Source organism: Artibeus jamaicensis, unplaced genomic scaffold (assembly GCF_021234435.1).
Source record: "Artibeus jamaicensis isolate MK-2021 breed Jamaican fruit bat unplaced genomic scaffold, CSHL_Jam_final contig_233, whole genome shotgun sequence".
Lineage (NCBI taxonomy): Eukaryota > Metazoa > Chordata > Mammalia > Chiroptera > Phyllostomidae > Artibeus > Artibeus jamaicensis.
Window position 1 is genome coordinate 42,909,955 of NW_026521486.1, and position 17,710 is coordinate 42,927,664.

The following is a 17,710-nucleotide window of genomic DNA, read 5'->3' on the forward strand; positions in this document are numbered from 1 at the left end:
CATCTATGCTTTTTATAATCTGAATTGCTTAAGATTTACCATAGGTTTGATGAGGTAGGGAAAGACCTCGACTGGTCAAGATGTCTCAGCTATTGAGGCCAGGAGGGGCCCAGCATGAAGGGCTGGGGTGCTTGAGGAAAGGACCTGGAGCTTAAAACAAGAAAAAGAAAAAGGGAAAAACAAATACTTAACCATCTTTACAATTTTGCCCAAGGCTCTCTTTTTCACTAAATCCCACCTCAACTTCTGTGATAAATAATATCAAACTGTTTACTCAAGATCTCAGGGCATACACACAATGCAATATACAGATGATGTACTGTAGAATTGTACACCTGAAACCTATATAATTTTATTAACCAATGTCACCTCAATAAATTCAGTTTTTAAGAACTCATAAGAAAAGCAAATCTCATGGTACAATAAAGGACAGACATGAAATAATAGAAAGCAGTGCTGAATAGGAGAAAAAAAGGGTTTATACTGTAAAGAAACTACAAAAAGGAAAGGTTTTCATCGGGTTAAAAGGATTTTCAGTTTCAACAATAGAAAATCTTGTAATCTGATTTAGAGGAGGAAATGTTAAAAGTACCATTTGAGGGCCTGGTTAAGAGACTCCTTTAATCCTCACACTTACCCTATAAAGTGGGAGCAGAAGAACCTTGAAGTCTGTACACACACACACACACACACACACACACCACATTTCCACAGGGATTTGCTGCCCCATTGTGAAGTCACCCAGTGCTTCCCTGTGTGTAAAGGATGCATATGTGGCAGGGCTGAGAATCAAGTTCAGGCATCAAAGGAATCGATTTTGCTACATGTCCACATCTGCTGCTGGTGTTAGCCTCGCCCCAGAACAGAGCAGAGAATGAAAGCATGTATTATACTGTTGGAGTGTCGTACAGATTTAGAAGAGGCTCTAGCCAATAACAGAAAAAGGTGACCAGAAATAGGATTAGGGCCCCAAAGAGCATGCAACAAAGCCTAGCAAAGAAGCCACATGGGGACAAAGAAGACACATGGGGACAAAGAAGCCACATGGGGAGTCTTAAGTGGGAACAGAGTATCAGACGGGATGTGCATACAACCACCAGGTAAAGGCTTGACTGCATTTAACCTCAAGGACACATGGGTCCCTCTAATAAGAGATGTGATGATGCTAACAGCTATGTTAGCTTGGAGGAACAGTTTAGAAAAAGGTAGCGATCTCCAGTTTGCTGCCAATTAGAAATAAGGCACTATGAGTCTACGGCCAGACCACCCTGAACGCACCCGATCTCGTCTGATCTCGGAAGCTAAGCAGGGTCGGGCCTGGTTAGTACTTGGATGGGAGAAATAAGGCACTATGAGTCATGTTATATTTGTATTTCATCTGAACAGTGTTAGACTTTATGTCGCTTTAGTTCAGAAGTTCTAACCTCTAATTAAAGAATCTATCATGTTTAGGGTCCCATAATCAATTAGTTTGGAAAATATTAAGCAAAATAAAACATTTTGCTAAAAGATTTCTCAGAACCTTTGCTATTATAATGTGTACCTGGATGGCAAAGAGGGGAATATAATCCAATCCATCTGATCACAGGGCATGTGTAAGAGGGGAGCGGAGCAATAGGGATTTCACAATCCAAACTTGGTGAAAGACTTGTTTAGAGTGTGAAAAAAAACACAAAGCCCTTTCTTCAGGGCTCACTCTGTATAAAAAAAAGGAGTACTAATTCATTTGTTATAAGTACTTGAAGATACTTGTGCTTTGTAAACATCTAAATCACAGGACAAAGTACAAAGCTCATGTGCTTATCAGAAAATTGGAAAGCCATCTTGTTTGGGAGAAGTTCATGGTCCAAGATACAGGAACATCCTATTTTGACTAACAGTCATTGTGTGCAGTGAGAGAGCAGTCAAGCCTTCAAAGAGACAAACCTCAGAAACATACTATCAAGTCCACGTCCTTACAACACTTCCCCAGATACCCTCAGGGCTCACTCTGATGCAGGTCCCTTCTCAAGTGACATCTCCTTCGAGAGGACTTGCCCTGTCTAATAACTCTCTAGCCACTTACTTCACTTTATATTTTATAGCACTTATCCACCTACACATTACCTATTTATTTGTTTATCTGTTTATTGTCTGTTACCTCACTAGAATGTTGGTCCACCGAGACCAGGAGTTTTATTCACCTCTGTACCCTGAGTGACTAGAACTATGCCTCTGTCACGTAGTAGGCATTCAAAAATATCTGTCGATTAGATAACCAGAAATCCCACAATGGTTTCTCAGGACTGTACTACTAGTGGTTTCCCTCAAAACATTTCATATATCTGAGCATTTAAAATTCTTGCTCCTAATCTCAGAAAGAGGGATGAGAAAGGTTTGCCAGTGGGTGAGCTCTCTAGACTTCTTAGAACCACGGTTAGGGTTGGATCTTTTGTTCCTAACATAACTGGCAGAGCCGACATCCAGTGCCAGTGTCATCCTTTTATCTGAGGGCAACAAGAGGTAAGATTATTCTTGTCTCTTATCTATCATCTATCTATCTATTTGTTCCAAGCAACAAGCAAGCCGAACTCATGACATGAGCAAATACAATAGATACAGAATATCCTAACATTGTTTCCTCTTGATGTGCACTGAATTGTACCCCTCCCCCCAAAAAATCCATATGTGAAAGCCTACCTTTCAATGAGACTGTATTTGGAGATAAGAGTTTTAAAGGAATCTTTAAGATCCAGTGAGATCATAAGGCGGGCTGGGGCTCTAATCCCTAAGACCGGTGTCCCAAGAACAAGAGAAAGAGAAGCTGGAGCTCACCCTCTGACCATGAACGCACAGTGAAAAGGCCACCTGAAGACACACAGAGAAGGTGGCTGTCTGCGAGCCAGGGAAAGAAGGCTCATCCAAAACCAAATGTTCTGGCTCCTGATCTTGGACTTCTAGCCCCCTGAACTGTGAGAAAACAGATTTCTGTTGTTTAAGCCTCCCAGTCTGTGATATGTTGTTAGGGCAGCCCAGAAGACAAATACATCTCTTTTTGTTGAAATTTATGTACATTTTCTCAAGGGAACAAAACAACCCAATCTCTGCAAATTCAAACTTTCCTATTGTGATTTGTCTAGGGGTCCATTTTTTCTATGGGTGAAGGAGTGTGATACATGGCAAATGACTGAAGGTTTCTTAGGCAGAACTGTTCAAGGCAGTGTGTTTCTCAGCACCAGCTGGAACCCTCCAAAGTGTCTGTACAGGGAAACTTTGGATAGATTGATGCTTTGAAAGGGCATGTACCAAAGACAGAAAAAAGGGCAAGTGAGTAGTATCTGTAAGATTAGAACAGGAAAGTTAAATAGCACAGTGAGCTGAAGCTTAGCAGAAAATGCTAAGACAACACTAAGGTTAATCATGTTCAATAAATCAATAAAATGAAAGGAATAAGCCCACTTCTTGAGAAAAACTGAATAAGAGTACTGTATGACTAAGAAAGAACTGAACGAAGCCCTTGACATCCTCTGTTTTCACCAAAAGAAAAAGACATTCAGATTGGAAAAATAACAAATATAGGTAAGAGGAAATTGAACAGCTAAGTAAATTACAATGCCTCCATCTTTAGCATATCAGGCAGCCAGTAAAAATTATGTTTATAAAGAATTCTTAATGGCATGGGAAAATGGAATAAAATTAATTGGGGGAGAAAGCAGAAAACAAAAATGAACCACAAATAATCTTGATTTATGAAAAAATAAAAACATAGAAAAAATATCAGATGTCAATATGCCAGAATAACACTGGTTTCCTCTGATTGGTAAGATTATAGGTACTTTTTTCTCTGTGTCTTATATTTTTATGAATCTTCAAGCAGTGAACTTTACTTTTATAATCAGAAAATAGAAATAGAAAAGTAAAAAAGAAACACAGAAATAGGAGCCCGAGACACATGAGGCTATCACAAAGCAGCTTCCAGGCACTTTTAAATAAGGCCGAGATCCCAGACCCAGGAGTTGCAATTAAGGGAATCCGTATCAGTAACACCTGAGGACACGTAAACATTGGAGAAGAGGCCAGAAGGCTCTGGTTTTCAAAATTATGGGGATCTTAAACCACTGGGCACAAAATCTCAGGAAAAACTCTTACTAGCTTTGGAAATCTGGAAAAAAGTGGTAGAAAAGGAACGAGCTTAGCTTTCCTTTGTCATCATTCTCCTAGAGGTGAGTTTGCACATCTTGCACACAATTACCCAAACCTAATAGAAACGAGGTGCAGGGCTCAGTGAACTCCGGCACGGTGCTCTGTGGGTCCCAGCACAATCTACGCACTTATAATTGATGGCATCCGGGAGTTGCGGCATAAGTTCACTGTTTCCTTCTGGAGCCAACTTTTTCTCCCTGAACTCCTCCCTGCCTTCGCGGCATTCTACAGTCTCCCCCTACTGGCCTTTTCCCGTTCTCAAAGTGTTCTAGTCTGCCCCAATCCACACACACCTCTGTCAGTTCCTCCAACGCTCGCATGGACTGGACCGTGGGCCACCGAGAGGCAGCCCTGACAACATACGAGGGCACTTCCCCCTGTGTGCGTCTCACAGCCAGCCTGCAAAGATACACACAGCACTCCATGACCAATGATACCGATGATTTCAAAGCTGGGATAATGGTTAAGGTGCATAAACTCCATTCACATATTAGAAGTTTTAAAAATGGCTACAATAAAGAAATATGTTTGAACTTGACCGTGTTTTATAAAATCATTTTTTAAAAATCCTGTTAAAACTAATAAATTAGTGATCTTGGAGTACATTTGGGCAAGAGTTAGATTAGCAGTGTCCTCCCTGATAACGCTTATGGCCTGAAAATAATTTGCAGCTCCAGTGCTTTTATCAAATATCTTGATATTGGAATGAGGACACCGAGGGCCCTCGAGGGCCTCCCTCGCACTGCAGCCTCTGCCTCCCCTCACGATGGCTGTCCAACCTGCCCACGCAGAAATGGATCCGCCCTATGCAACCAAGGGACTGGGGCACTGGTCCTCTCACTGTATTCCCTCTGACTCTCCCAGCTGTGTTCTGTTTCTCACCACCTCACAGCATCCACCAAAGACCACTCTATGTAAAAGCTCAGACGACCAACAGATACTAGCAAAGAGGCAATCAGTCAAACAGTCTGTTATCCCAACATGATCCTCGCCCATCTATTTCCAGGGATGTTTTTAGAAGGGATCTTAACATCCGTTTTGTTTTTCTTGATAAGTAACTCATAGCTCACTCATCCCTTCTTCATGAACATCTCCATGACCATATCAGATTGCCCATCTTGTCCCCATCCCTCTTACGGTACCATGTACCTCTCTGTGAAGTACTTATCACAATTACCATTTTCTGTATATTTGTATGAAGATATAACTAAGGTCTGTCTCTGTCACTAATACTAATACACAATAAATTACTATTTCCACATACTATGTTAAATGTTTCACCTTTATTTTTTCCCATTTAATCCTCACCACAATCCAGTTAAACATAAAGGTCTGGAGGTACAACTATTATCCCTACTTTATAAATTAACCCCGGAGCCCCCTAACACAACCAAATGATTTCTCTCTTCTCTTTCTCCTTCCCTTCCTCTCTCTCTGAAAATAAATAAAATATTTTTAATAAATAAATAAATTAAAATACTGGGGCATAAAGTGGTCAAGGAACTTGACAAAGATTAAATAGCTAATAAGGCACAGAGTGAAATCTGAACCAAAGCATTCTTTTTTTTTAATTTATTTTATTTTATTTTATTTTACTGATTATACTATTACAACTGTCCCATTTCCCCCTTCATTACCCTCCACCCTGCACACCCCCTCCCCCACCATTTGCCCCCCCCTTTAGTTTATGTCCATGTATCACAAGTTCTTTAGATTCTATATTTCCCATACTATTCTTGCCCTGCCCCCTATCTATTTTCTATCTACCATCTATACTACTTATTTTCTGTACCTTCTCCCCCCTTCTCCTCCCACTCCCATGCTGCTAACCCTCCATGTGATCTTCATTTCTATGTTTCCACTCCTGATCTAGCTGTTCTTTTAGTTTGCTTTTGTTTTAGGTGTGGTTGTTAATATCTGTGAGTTTGCTGTCCTTCCACTGTTCATCTTTTTTATCTTCTTTTTCTTAGATAAGTCCCTTTAACATTTCATGTAATAAGGGCTTGGTGATGATGAACTCCTTGAATTTGATCTTATCTGAGAACTGCTTTATCTGCCCTTCCATTGTAAATGAAAGCTTTGCTGGATAGAGCAGTCGTGGTTGTAGGTCTTTGGATTTCATGACTTGGAATACCTCTTTCCAGCCCCTTCTTGCCTGTAAGGTCTCTTTTGAGAAATCTGCTGACAGTCTGATGGGAACTCCTTTGTAGGTGACTGTCCCCTTAGCTCTTGCTGCTTCTAGGATTCTCTCCTTCATTTTAATCTTGGCTAATGTAATGATGATGTGCCTTGGTGTGTTTCTTCTTGGGTCCAACTTCTTTGGGACTCTCTGAGCTTCCTGGATTTCCTGGAAGTCTATTTCCTTTGCCATATTGGGGAAGTTCTCCTTTATTATTTGTTCAAATAAGTTTTCCACTGGTGGCTGTTCCTCTTCCCCTTCTGGTACCCCTATAATTCGGATGTTGGAACATTTAAAGATCGAATCGAAGCATTCTAATTCCAGCACTATTACTCTTAATCACCAGGCTGTATTGTCTGGCCACTAGATATCAACTTTCACGAGGAAGTAGATCATATCCAACTTTGCTCGTTCAGGAGACAGGAGCGCCCAGCACATGCAATCTTTGGATGAAATCACCATAATTCAAGTAAAGCATTCAAAAATTTCAGAAATATACATTATATAAAGTGAAAGCCATTCATAATCCTACCACTATCAGTCTCAAAGAAAACTGTTTTGAGCAGTTTTCTAATTGTCCCTTAAAAAGCAGGAGTTCACTGAGCAGTGTCACAAAGCACATTAGGTATGTGACAGATTCCATAAATTTTTAAGACTTAATGAGAATAAGAAATTTTCCCCGAAGAACCTCGTCACACAATGGCACAGTGTTTACTCACATTACCTCGCCTTCCACCACCACAAATACTCACATTGTGTTGAATATTAACAGATGATGGATAAGAAGATGTTTATCACCAAAGCAATAAACAATATCACTCACAATATCTACGATCAAGAAAAAGAACTATAGGTTGTATAAGAGTACGGCTTTGTAGAATCAAAACTGAATAAGTAATAAAACCCAGAGAGGAACAATTAATACATGTTAAAACTGAAGCGAGGACCATAGCAGCAGGCCACCTAGCTCTGTCCCTGCTGGCTGGCCTGTTCGGTGAAAACAGATGACATGTTCATAATTTCTGAAGATATCAGTAAAGTGGGAGAGATAGATATTTCAGATGATGAAATCAGTCTTTAAAATTATTCCAATAGTGGAGATAATGACAGAAAACCAACAAGATTAAATTTGGCAGAATAAAGCCTAAATTTAAGTTCTAGAACTTAATTAATATAAATTTAGAATCAGGGCCCTATCTTCTTGACATCTTATGGGAAAAAGCCTATATGAAACCAAAGAATGATTAAGAGAGAAGAAATTCTCTCTCTTTTTAAAATTACTTTGTGTATTTTTGATTATGAAATTATTCTCACTGAAACTTATTTTAAAAATATAGGAGGACAAATATATAATGTGTGTGTGTGTGTGTGTGTGTGTGTGTGTACAGAAAACCACAGTAGCCCCTGTTCAATTCTCTTTCTCCTTCCGACTCCCCTTCCCCAGAGTAATCTATGTGACGGTTCCAGGTGTCCGTTCACAGATTCATCATTTGCAGTTTCATATGAAAACCAAGTAGTTCAAATGCCATGACCTCCAGGAATCCTTCCTTCACCTTCTGCCCTCAAAATGAGTTAAGAAAGTTTCTCTCGTAAGTGACAGCCCCAGCACCATCCTCTGTCCTCGACTCAAACATGATGCATGACTCTATTTACTTCGCTGTCTTGCCCATTAAACTGTGTGTTCTTTCAGGACAAGGAAACCTATTATCTGACTGGATAAATGCATGGAGACTACACAGTAAGTTTAATAATGTTTGTCAAACTGAGTGAAAGTGAAGTTAAAGATTTTGTTCAGTGAAGCCCAAGTCAAATATTTCAGTGATTGTTGTTCGAAGTAGAACCAAACGCTTGGGAATTAATCATCTTTAAAGTCAAAGAGTTTTTAGTCAAAGATTTTCTTACATTGTGAGGGAATTTGTCAGTCTGTGACCAATTCCTCTTAACCCCAAAATGTTAACCCTCTATAAATATTTGTTCCACTTAAAGTAATATTCTCTGTGTTTTTTAAAAGGCTACAAGAAAGAACCAAAAATTTAATGTTACCTCCTTCTGCAGAATGGCTCCTCTTTCTTAGGATCCTTCCTGGCCCTTTCTAGTTTCTAAGAAGAAACTAGAACTTAAATTTCTCATTATGAAAAGAGTAAATGGCCTAGACTCTATTTTCCCTGAAGAGTTTAAGCAGTTTCCTCTCTTCTTCAACAAAGAGGGTGAATATAATTACCCTGTTGAATTTTTTAACATTATTCTTACATCTGCAGAAAAATAAACATGCTTTTATACTTACCAAATTTCTAAATGTTGATAATTTTGTTTTTCTAATAATAGTATAACACAAGAAACTGCACTTTGGTAAAAATGATAGTTAGCTAACACATGGTCATTTTTATTTTGTGGCCAAATAAGAACCAGTTTATATTTAATTTAATGGATTTTTTTGTTTACTTTACTCTTTTATTTCTTCTAGGTCTATTGTCCCCATTAAGTTGTCATAATATCCCATTAGCTGAATGAAAAAGAATTCTGCATGCTATTGAGATCGGAAGGGAAGCATTTCCTTCCCTTATTATCATGAGAAATTTGGGGGCAAAAGTCCTTTTCATGTGGACCTTTAGTTTGCTTTCTTTCAGGATTTTCCTAATTACTCCACCATTTTGTAACAGTAATTGAAATAAACATAATATACTAATTAGGTGGTCAGTATAGAACAGGCTGCACTACCAAACTCATAGAAGATTCACGTATTAAAATTTTCCTAGGAAGTGTTTGCTAGCTTCTGCTTAACCAAGGAATGACCCTAACCACAGGAAACTGGGCGTCAGGGACTCAAGTCGGAGCCAGCAGAAATTCGGCCAGCACATCCCGTTCCCAGATATGGGCAGAGAAACTGCAGATGGAGCAGTGAAACCACATGATAACACACATGGGAGAGAGCATTGAAGCCACCAAAGAGCAGAGCTGAGGAAATGCACTTCGTCAGAAATCCCTTAGTTCTCGTCTTCCCCATATAAAGTAACCAGGATGCCTGAGATGCTGACTGAGCTTCAAGACAACAGTCCCCCATCTTCCAGGTGGCTGGTGCCTGAATAAAACCACTTTCCTTTACATCAGCACCTGCCTCTCCAGTACTGGCTTTCAAAACAGCAGGCAGTCAGACCTGCATTCAGTTACATTATCAGTTTTCCCTTAAGGTCAAATTGAATTGCTTTGAGTTTATCTCTAACCTTTAATATTAATTTAAAATTATTGGGTATCTAATTAGGGAAGGTTTTTTTTCATAAATATACATTTCAAACCTGTACCACTAATGGCCAAATACCTGCTGTTCTCTCCTCAATCTTTTCTCTCAGGCTCTCCTACAAACAGCTTTAGCTGAACAGTGAACAGTGTGTTGTGTAGCAAAAATGAAAACAAAGTTCCATGTGGGAAGCCCAAATTGAAGTCACAGAAGGCAGGATTCACACTGCTAATTGTTGCTTAGCAATACAATGTACAAAACATGCCAATGGAACAGCGACACAGGCACCAGAGGTGTCCACATTGATGCTGGCAGTGCCTCAGGAAGTCAGAAAGCCAACAGTACCTGCAAGAAGGGAATTCCATCCCTTGGGAGCCGGGCAAAGATTTCTGCCCTGCTTCCTACTTACTGCTTAGCTGTGAAAAGAGTAAGTCCCTTTATCCACTAGATACTCCTGTTGCGGTACTTGAATATTGCATGGGATCAAACACTCGGGGGCTCCTGTAATCCTAAAGCAGTCCCTGGGGAATTGCAGATATATGTATGAATGAATACTGTTTTCTTTTCCTTATTGAATAAAAAGATTCTCAGCAAGGATAACGTTCAAATCCCAGCTCAGATATTTGCTAAGGGAGCAGAGCTGGACCAGCAGCTTCTAGCTTCCGTCCCAGTCACCCTCATCCCTGAGCTTCCCGGGTGGCAGTTAGACCTCCAGGATTAAGTGTCTGAACAATCAAAATAAACAGACAGGAAAGCCCAGGGTGTACAGGGACAGGCTGATATGGGGTCCTACCCCGAGAACGGACTCCAGCTTTTCTTTGTTGTGTTTTGTTTTATTCTACCTTCATTTCTTTCTAAGGGGGTTTTTGAGATAAAATGTTCCTTTAGTTGTGTTAAAAGAAACTTGAGTTTACCTATTACCTCCAATCTTTTTTTAAAAAAGATTTTATTTACTTATTTTAGACAGAAGGGATGGGAGGGAAAAAAAGAAGGAGAAAAATATCAACGTGTGTTTGCCCCTCACACGCTCCCTACTAGAGACCAGACCTGGCCCACAGCCCAGGCCTGTGCCCTCACTAGAAATCAAACCAGTAACCCGTGGGCTCTCAGGCCAGTGCTCAATTCACTGAGCCACACCAGCCAGAGCCTATTACCTCCAATCTTTTAGATAATATTTAAATGAACAGAATAGTGCTCAGGTAGGGATGTTTGGGGATTAAGTAAACAGAAACTTTACTTATATTACATCAATTATAAGAGAAAATAGTGCAATGCCCTGACTGGTGTGGTTCACTTGGTTGAGCATCTTCCCACAACGCAAAAGGTCACTGATTCAGTTTCCAGTCAGGGCACGTGCCTGGATTGCAGCCCAGTCCCCCGTTGGGGTGCATGTGAGAAGCAATGGATATTTCTCTCCCTCTCTTTCTCCCTCCCTTCTCCTATCTCAAAAATTAAATAAATAAAATCTTTAAAAAATAAAAATAAAAAGGGAAAATCATGCCAAAAAGACAAAAATACTTTCCAAGAGATACAAAGACTCCTATATACCATGACATGATTGTTGAAAAACGAAACGTTGGAAAGCCAAGCCACTGTTTGCTTTCTTTAGTCTCTCTCAGGAGATCTTTATTGGGGAATATATACCAGTCCTGCTCTTTGCTAGGTGCTTTGGGCTATGCAAATATTTTGCACATGGTCTCTAACTTGTTACCAGTGTAGTAAAGATAATACGCATAAGCCAATTAGAGACATGAAAAGAATATAATGTAAAAGCTAAAGATCTGTACACTGAAAATTAATTCATGTATTTTGCAGTGTTACCCAGCTTCCTTTAATCCTCTATTCCCTATACTGGTGAATGAAAAAAAAAAAAAAAACAGGTGTTTAGCACCCAACAAACACTTTTTTAAAACTTTAATTGAAGTATAACTCACTGTAAAGTACATAGATTTTAATGGTATATAGCTTAGCAGGAAATTTTTTTACTTACATAGTATATACCCATATAACCACCAATAAGACCACATGTAAAAATTTCCAACACTCCAGAGTGCTTCCCAATTACTACCGCCCAATGGTAACCATCATTCTGACTCCTACCTCAATAGATTAGTTTTGCCTGTTTTTGAACTGCACAGAAATGAAGTCATACAGTATCCTACTCTTTGATTTCGGTTTCACTCAACTTTATATCTGCAAGATTCTCCATATTGCATGCAGCAGTGGTTATGTTTCATTTCAGTGTAGCATTCATTGTGTGATTATACCACAGTTTAGTTATCAGTTTTCCTTTGGGAAATATTTCAATTTTTTTCCAATTTTCAACTAATGTGAAAAAACACCATAAACATTTTTGTCTAATTATTTTGGTGAACATGAGCACACATTTGTGTTCATCATAAACCATAGTAGAATTGCTAAGTAGTTATATGTTTAGTTTTGGCAGATACTGCCGATTTTTCAAGTCATCATACCAAATCACACCCACTAAGGGTTGAGTTTTTATGCCCTCTACACTTGCCAGCATTAAAATCTAACATTATTGTTAGTCTTTTGATTGTAGCTATACTAGTAAGGTACTGTGACTTTCATTTGTGATTTCCTAATGACAAGTGATGTTGGACATCTTTTTATATGTCCATTTTAGCTATTTGAATATCCTCTTTTGTAATAAAGGTCCAACAGATGGATATATTTCAGAAGAGTTGAGGTTTCAAATGAACAGGATGTAGGTCTGCTGATTTTGCAGGACTCAAAGAATCTGTGCATGTCCTGATTAGAAAATGATACTGGGGCCACAACTTTTGTACAAGGGGAAACCTCCAAGTGAGCTGCCTGTCACTGGAGCCCTTTAAGCTGAGACCAGACAAATACGAAAACTGTAGATGAATGTACCGTATTTTTCGGACTATAAGACGCACTTTCTGCCCCCGTCCCCACCTCCAAATTTGGGAGGAATAATGTTGTTAACGCTGCTGTTGAGTTCTGTTTACATTTACATTGGTGAAATATTATGTTATTAAATATTTTACCACATTTTTTGCTTCAAAAATCTTTTTCCTATTTTCCTCCTCTAAAACCTATGTGTGTCTTATGGTCTGAAAAATACAGTAAATACCAGCTTATCATGTGGAATAGAGGTAAAACTTGAGGTCTGGGAAAAGAGGGCTATTGAAAAGAATCATAGGAAATTATAAAATGAAGTGTTTCTTTTATCCAATGCTCATGTTACTTGCTTTCACGCCTCACTTTCGGTTATCCTAAATAAACAAATATCACCATAATATTTGGTAGAATGAGATGAGGTAACTGTTTATCTGTTCTCTAACAGTGCCAAGTGTGGGCTTAGAGGCAGGCTGCCTGGGTTCAAATCCTCACTCCTCTACCTGCAAACTGTGTGACCATGAATGAGCTCTTAATACTTCATTCCCACAAACCTCAGTTTCCTCGTATGACATGAGAGTGTAAAAATGAGATAATAGGTTGTAGAAAAATAAAATGAGATAATACATTCAAAAAGGTGTAGTATAGGAAATAAAATGTAATAGACTCATAATAAAATGTTCATGGTCACATCATTAGTGTACAGTGTAATGAAATAAAAGTATAGTGAGTTTTGTTGAGCAAAATTTCCAATATAATGAACACTTGTCCATCTTGTGGTTTCCCTACAAGGGCACGTGGTTCCCCCAGGGCACACGGCCACAGTGTAAAAGGTCATGAGGTTTCTTCCTGGAGTGCTACTGTGCTGGAGGACTCAGGGTATGGAAAGTGAAATTTAACTCAGAAGTAACTTTTTAATTATCTTTATATTAAATTCATAAGAATTGTTTTTGCAGTTGGATAAATGGTAATATATACTAATAATACTGATTTAAATATCTATGAGTTTATTTTTAAGTCCACAGTTTAGAAGTCATATAAACAGATTTAAAAGCTATAATACATTATTTTTATATTAAGGATCTGGAGGAAAGATCTCATTCAAAACAAAGCTTGACATATTAATTTTTTAATTACACTCACCTTTTTTCATCTAGTGGTAAAATACTAGTGCCACTGTTTTATCAAAATATATCTTATCACAGATAATAAGCTATTTATAAATTATGTAAAAACCTATTTTCTTCACTAGAGAAAAAACTGGTGGAGTATTAGAGTCAGACAGACCATCTTAAGGGCCCAAATACTCCACCTACAGCTAAACAGATTGGGCAACTTATCAAAAACTCTCAGAACTTTGATTTGGGGAATCTGACCTACTTCATAGAGGTGCTGGCGAATTTCAGACAAGTATGTCAAGTGAAACACAGAAACCCAAAATTACAGCTGCGTTTCCCAGCTATAATCCTCCCTACTCCCACTTCATTGATCACTCTTCCTGCAGATGTCGACCTCATGTCCCACCAGCCATCAATCAGCATGTGCTTGCCTTTTTATAAAATCTGAACTTTCCTGTCATTTTTACTTTCTTAATTAATATGTAAGTTTTACAAATTGTAGATAAGCTACAGACTGAGAGACAATGTCTGCAAAACATATAGTATTTGACAAACTACTGAAATGCAGGATATGTAAATAACTTCTAAAACTCAATAATAAGAAGAGGACCTAATAAAAAATGGGCAATGGATTTGAACAGGCAATTCAAAAAAGAAGATATATGAATTATCAAGTACATGGAAAAGCGTACAGCATTAGTCATCAAAGAAATGCAAATTAAAATCATAATAAAGTATTCTATACACCCACACAAAATTTTAAAAATTAAAAAACTGACAACATCGAACATTGTCAAGGATATGGAGCAAACGGAACTCTGGGAGTAATTCCACTCCTAGGTTGTCACCTAAGAGGAACAAAGTGTATGTTAACAGAAAAACTTGAACAAGAGTGCATATAGCAGTTCTATTCACAATAGCCAAGAACTGGAAATGGCCCAGATATCCACCAATAGAAAAATGTATAAAAAAAACTATAGTATATTTATACAATGAAACATAACAATAAAAAGGAATTAATTATTAATACATGCAACAGTATAGATGAGCCTAAAACATTATGCTGATTGAAAGAAAAATAGTATATACTATATGATTCCATGTATATAAAATTTTAGAGTAAGCAAAAGGTGGGGATTGCCTGGGAAAGGGAATGAGAAAACAGTGTAAGACAGTGGTAATGCTCTATATCTTGATAAGGGTGCATGTTGTAAAGAGTTTTATATTTGTCAAGACTCAGTAAATTAATACTTAAGAGATGTGCATTTCTTAGTACAACAAAAAACTGTAAATACATATTCAGACTATGTACTGATATCTTCAGTTTACTTTCAAATGTACCACAACTTAAAACGGATTAAGTGAAGAGGACAAATAACCAAAAAAATACATGTTAAAAAAAATAAAGTACAATGTTAATGGTAGATACCAGGCAGTGAGAATGTGTGCGTTCATTGTAAAATCAGTTGTTCTCATAATAAAACATTGGGAAATTTGGGATAAAGCAAAACTGAATTGTAAAAACTCAATGATGAGAAAATTTCACAGTAGTTGCTGAAGATATTCCAGGAAGGGCACAATTTTTAAAAATCATAGATATACATACAGTCCTTTAATTATAATAGAGCTTCACAGAGCATTTATAATATTGTCTGATATATAACTATTTTCTTAGAAAAACAACAAAAACAGTTTTTAAAAGTTGCAGTGATTATGAAATAAAAGTATAATTAAAAGAATACTAGCACAAGGCCTTAATCTCAGAAACTGTTAGATAGTTTTTTTTAGCATCAAAAATATTCTTTAAGGATAGGCTCTGTTAGAAAATTGGATAATAAAGATGTTCTTCAGATTACATTAATATTTGCTTTTTTTAAGATAAACATTGGGACTCTAAAGCATTTTCAATGCTTTTTGCTCAAAGTTTATTCTATTGCCTATATCAATGTTTTTCAACATTTAATAGTTTTTGAACATTAGAATCACTGGAAAAAATTGTGGAAAATTCAGATTCTTGGGCTTATCTCATACCAACTGAATCAGAATCTCAGGAAGGTAGGGTAATTTGATATATATATATATATATATGTATTTCTTTAATTTTCATATGTGACTGAGCCAGAATTGAGAAACACGGCTCAAAATCATGCTGTTATTAGATATTAAATATGCTCTGCAAGCGATGGGCACATAATAAACACTCACTGGCAATCTACCCACTAACTGTGCCAACTTCCAAACAGCTCCTGTTATGTGTTTCCCAGTTACTCCTCCTTCTTTCCACTAACACATTTCTTAGTGGTCTCCTGTGTGTTAGACAAGCTTCTTAACTGCAGGCTCATTTTCCAGCCGATTTATAGAGTAAAGCTGATGGCTACATTAGAGGATAATACGGGATCACTAGTGGTGCTATTTCTACAGCTCCCAGCCAGGGCTGCTATAATGGGATACGCGGAGCATGCTGTGCACAGGAATCCCCGAAGAGAAAAGGGCCCAGGCTCCTACCAATGCTTCCATTCATTTTGTTATAAATGTTTTCGGTCATCTGTAGTACAGAGGCCAAGACTCCTCCCTTCTTTGTTTGTTTTGTCCCTTAAAGAATATCTCTCCAAAGTTTCCAATGGAGACATGCACATTGTAGATATATACACATGATTTAACAGTCAGTCATCTTTCATCAGGGTAAAATTGACCAAGACATAAGTTGAAGGGCAATTGTAAAGAGGACAGTAAGGAAAGATGTGATCCAGGGGGTATCTGCATGTAGAAATGGGGATAAAGCCAATCTCAGACTGATCGCATACAACAATACCTCTGGTATACAAGTAGAAAATAATGACCCTTCCTATTCCTTCATCCACAAGTCTAGTTCCCAAAGCTACTGACAGGAGCAAGTCTCCTTGCCCCAGGAGCCTGCAATATTGCCCACATTTGTCAAACTGTGTTCCAAAACTGTGACCCCAAAACTTGTTCCTACAAACCAGTGGCCACAGTTAAATGAGTTTTGGAAATGCTGCAGGTGACATCCCATTTGGGTTAGTCATGGTGCTGCTCACCAAATTAAAGACTGAGATGTTCTCCTGAAACACCAATCCAAAAGAACCTGTGCACCCCAATGTTCATAGCAGCATAATTTAGAATAGCCAAATGCTGGAAGCAACCTAGGTGCCCATCAGTAAATGAGTGGATCAAAAAACTATGGTACATTTACACAATGGAATTCTATGCAGCAGAAAGAAATGAGTTCCTACCCTTTGCAACAGCATGGATGGGACTGGAAAGCATTATGCTAAGCAAAATAAGCAAGGCAGTGAAAGACAAATACCATGTGATCTCACCTTTAACAGGAATCTAATCAACAAAACAAATAAACAAGCAAAATATAACCAAAGACACTGAAATTGAGAACAGGCTGACAGTGACCAGAGGGGAAAGGGGAGGGAATTTCAGGGGAAGGGGAGAAGGGTTTGCAGGAACAAGTATAAAGGACACATGGACAATAACAAGGGGGGAGGGGTGGAGACAGCAGGGAGGGGAGAGGGTTGAGGGGGTAGGTTGGGATGGCAGTAAAGGGCAGAAAACTGTACTTGAACAATAATTTTTTTTAAAAAGACAAACATTCTGGCCCAAGAAAAGCTATTTAACTTTTCTTGATGCTTTTCTGAAATGTGATTATTAATGCCTTTTCATAAATAACACATAAATGAAATGGCCTGAAGAACAATGTTTTAGAATGGCTGACTCAGGATGGGCTTTGCCCTTGCATTCTCCTTTCTATCTGCCCAAGACACCTAATACCTTTACACTATTTTCTGGCTATCCAAATTCCCAACTAAAATACACCAGCCCTAGCTGGTGTAGCTTAGTGGATTGAGTGTGAGCCTGTGAAGCAAAGGGTTGCAGGTTCGATTCCCAGTCAGGGCACATGCCTGGGTTGCAGGCCAGGTCCCCAGTGGGGGACACATGAGAGGCAACCACACATTGATGTTTCTCTCCCTCTCTTTCTCCTTCCCATCCCCTCTTTCTAAAAATAAAATAAATTTTTTTAAAAAGGAAATAAAGAAATAAAAAAATAAAAATAAAATATTAATCTCAAACCAAAGACCCACACAC

General features: G+C 38.3%; 1 pseudogene; it reads left to right on the forward strand.

Moving 5' to 3' along the window:
* Positions 1 to 4,500: 4,500 nt before the first annotated feature.
* Positions 4,501 to 17,710, forward strand: part of LOC119041639 (small ubiquitin-related modifier 3-like) — a 34,861-nt pseudogene continuing 21,651 nt past the window's right edge.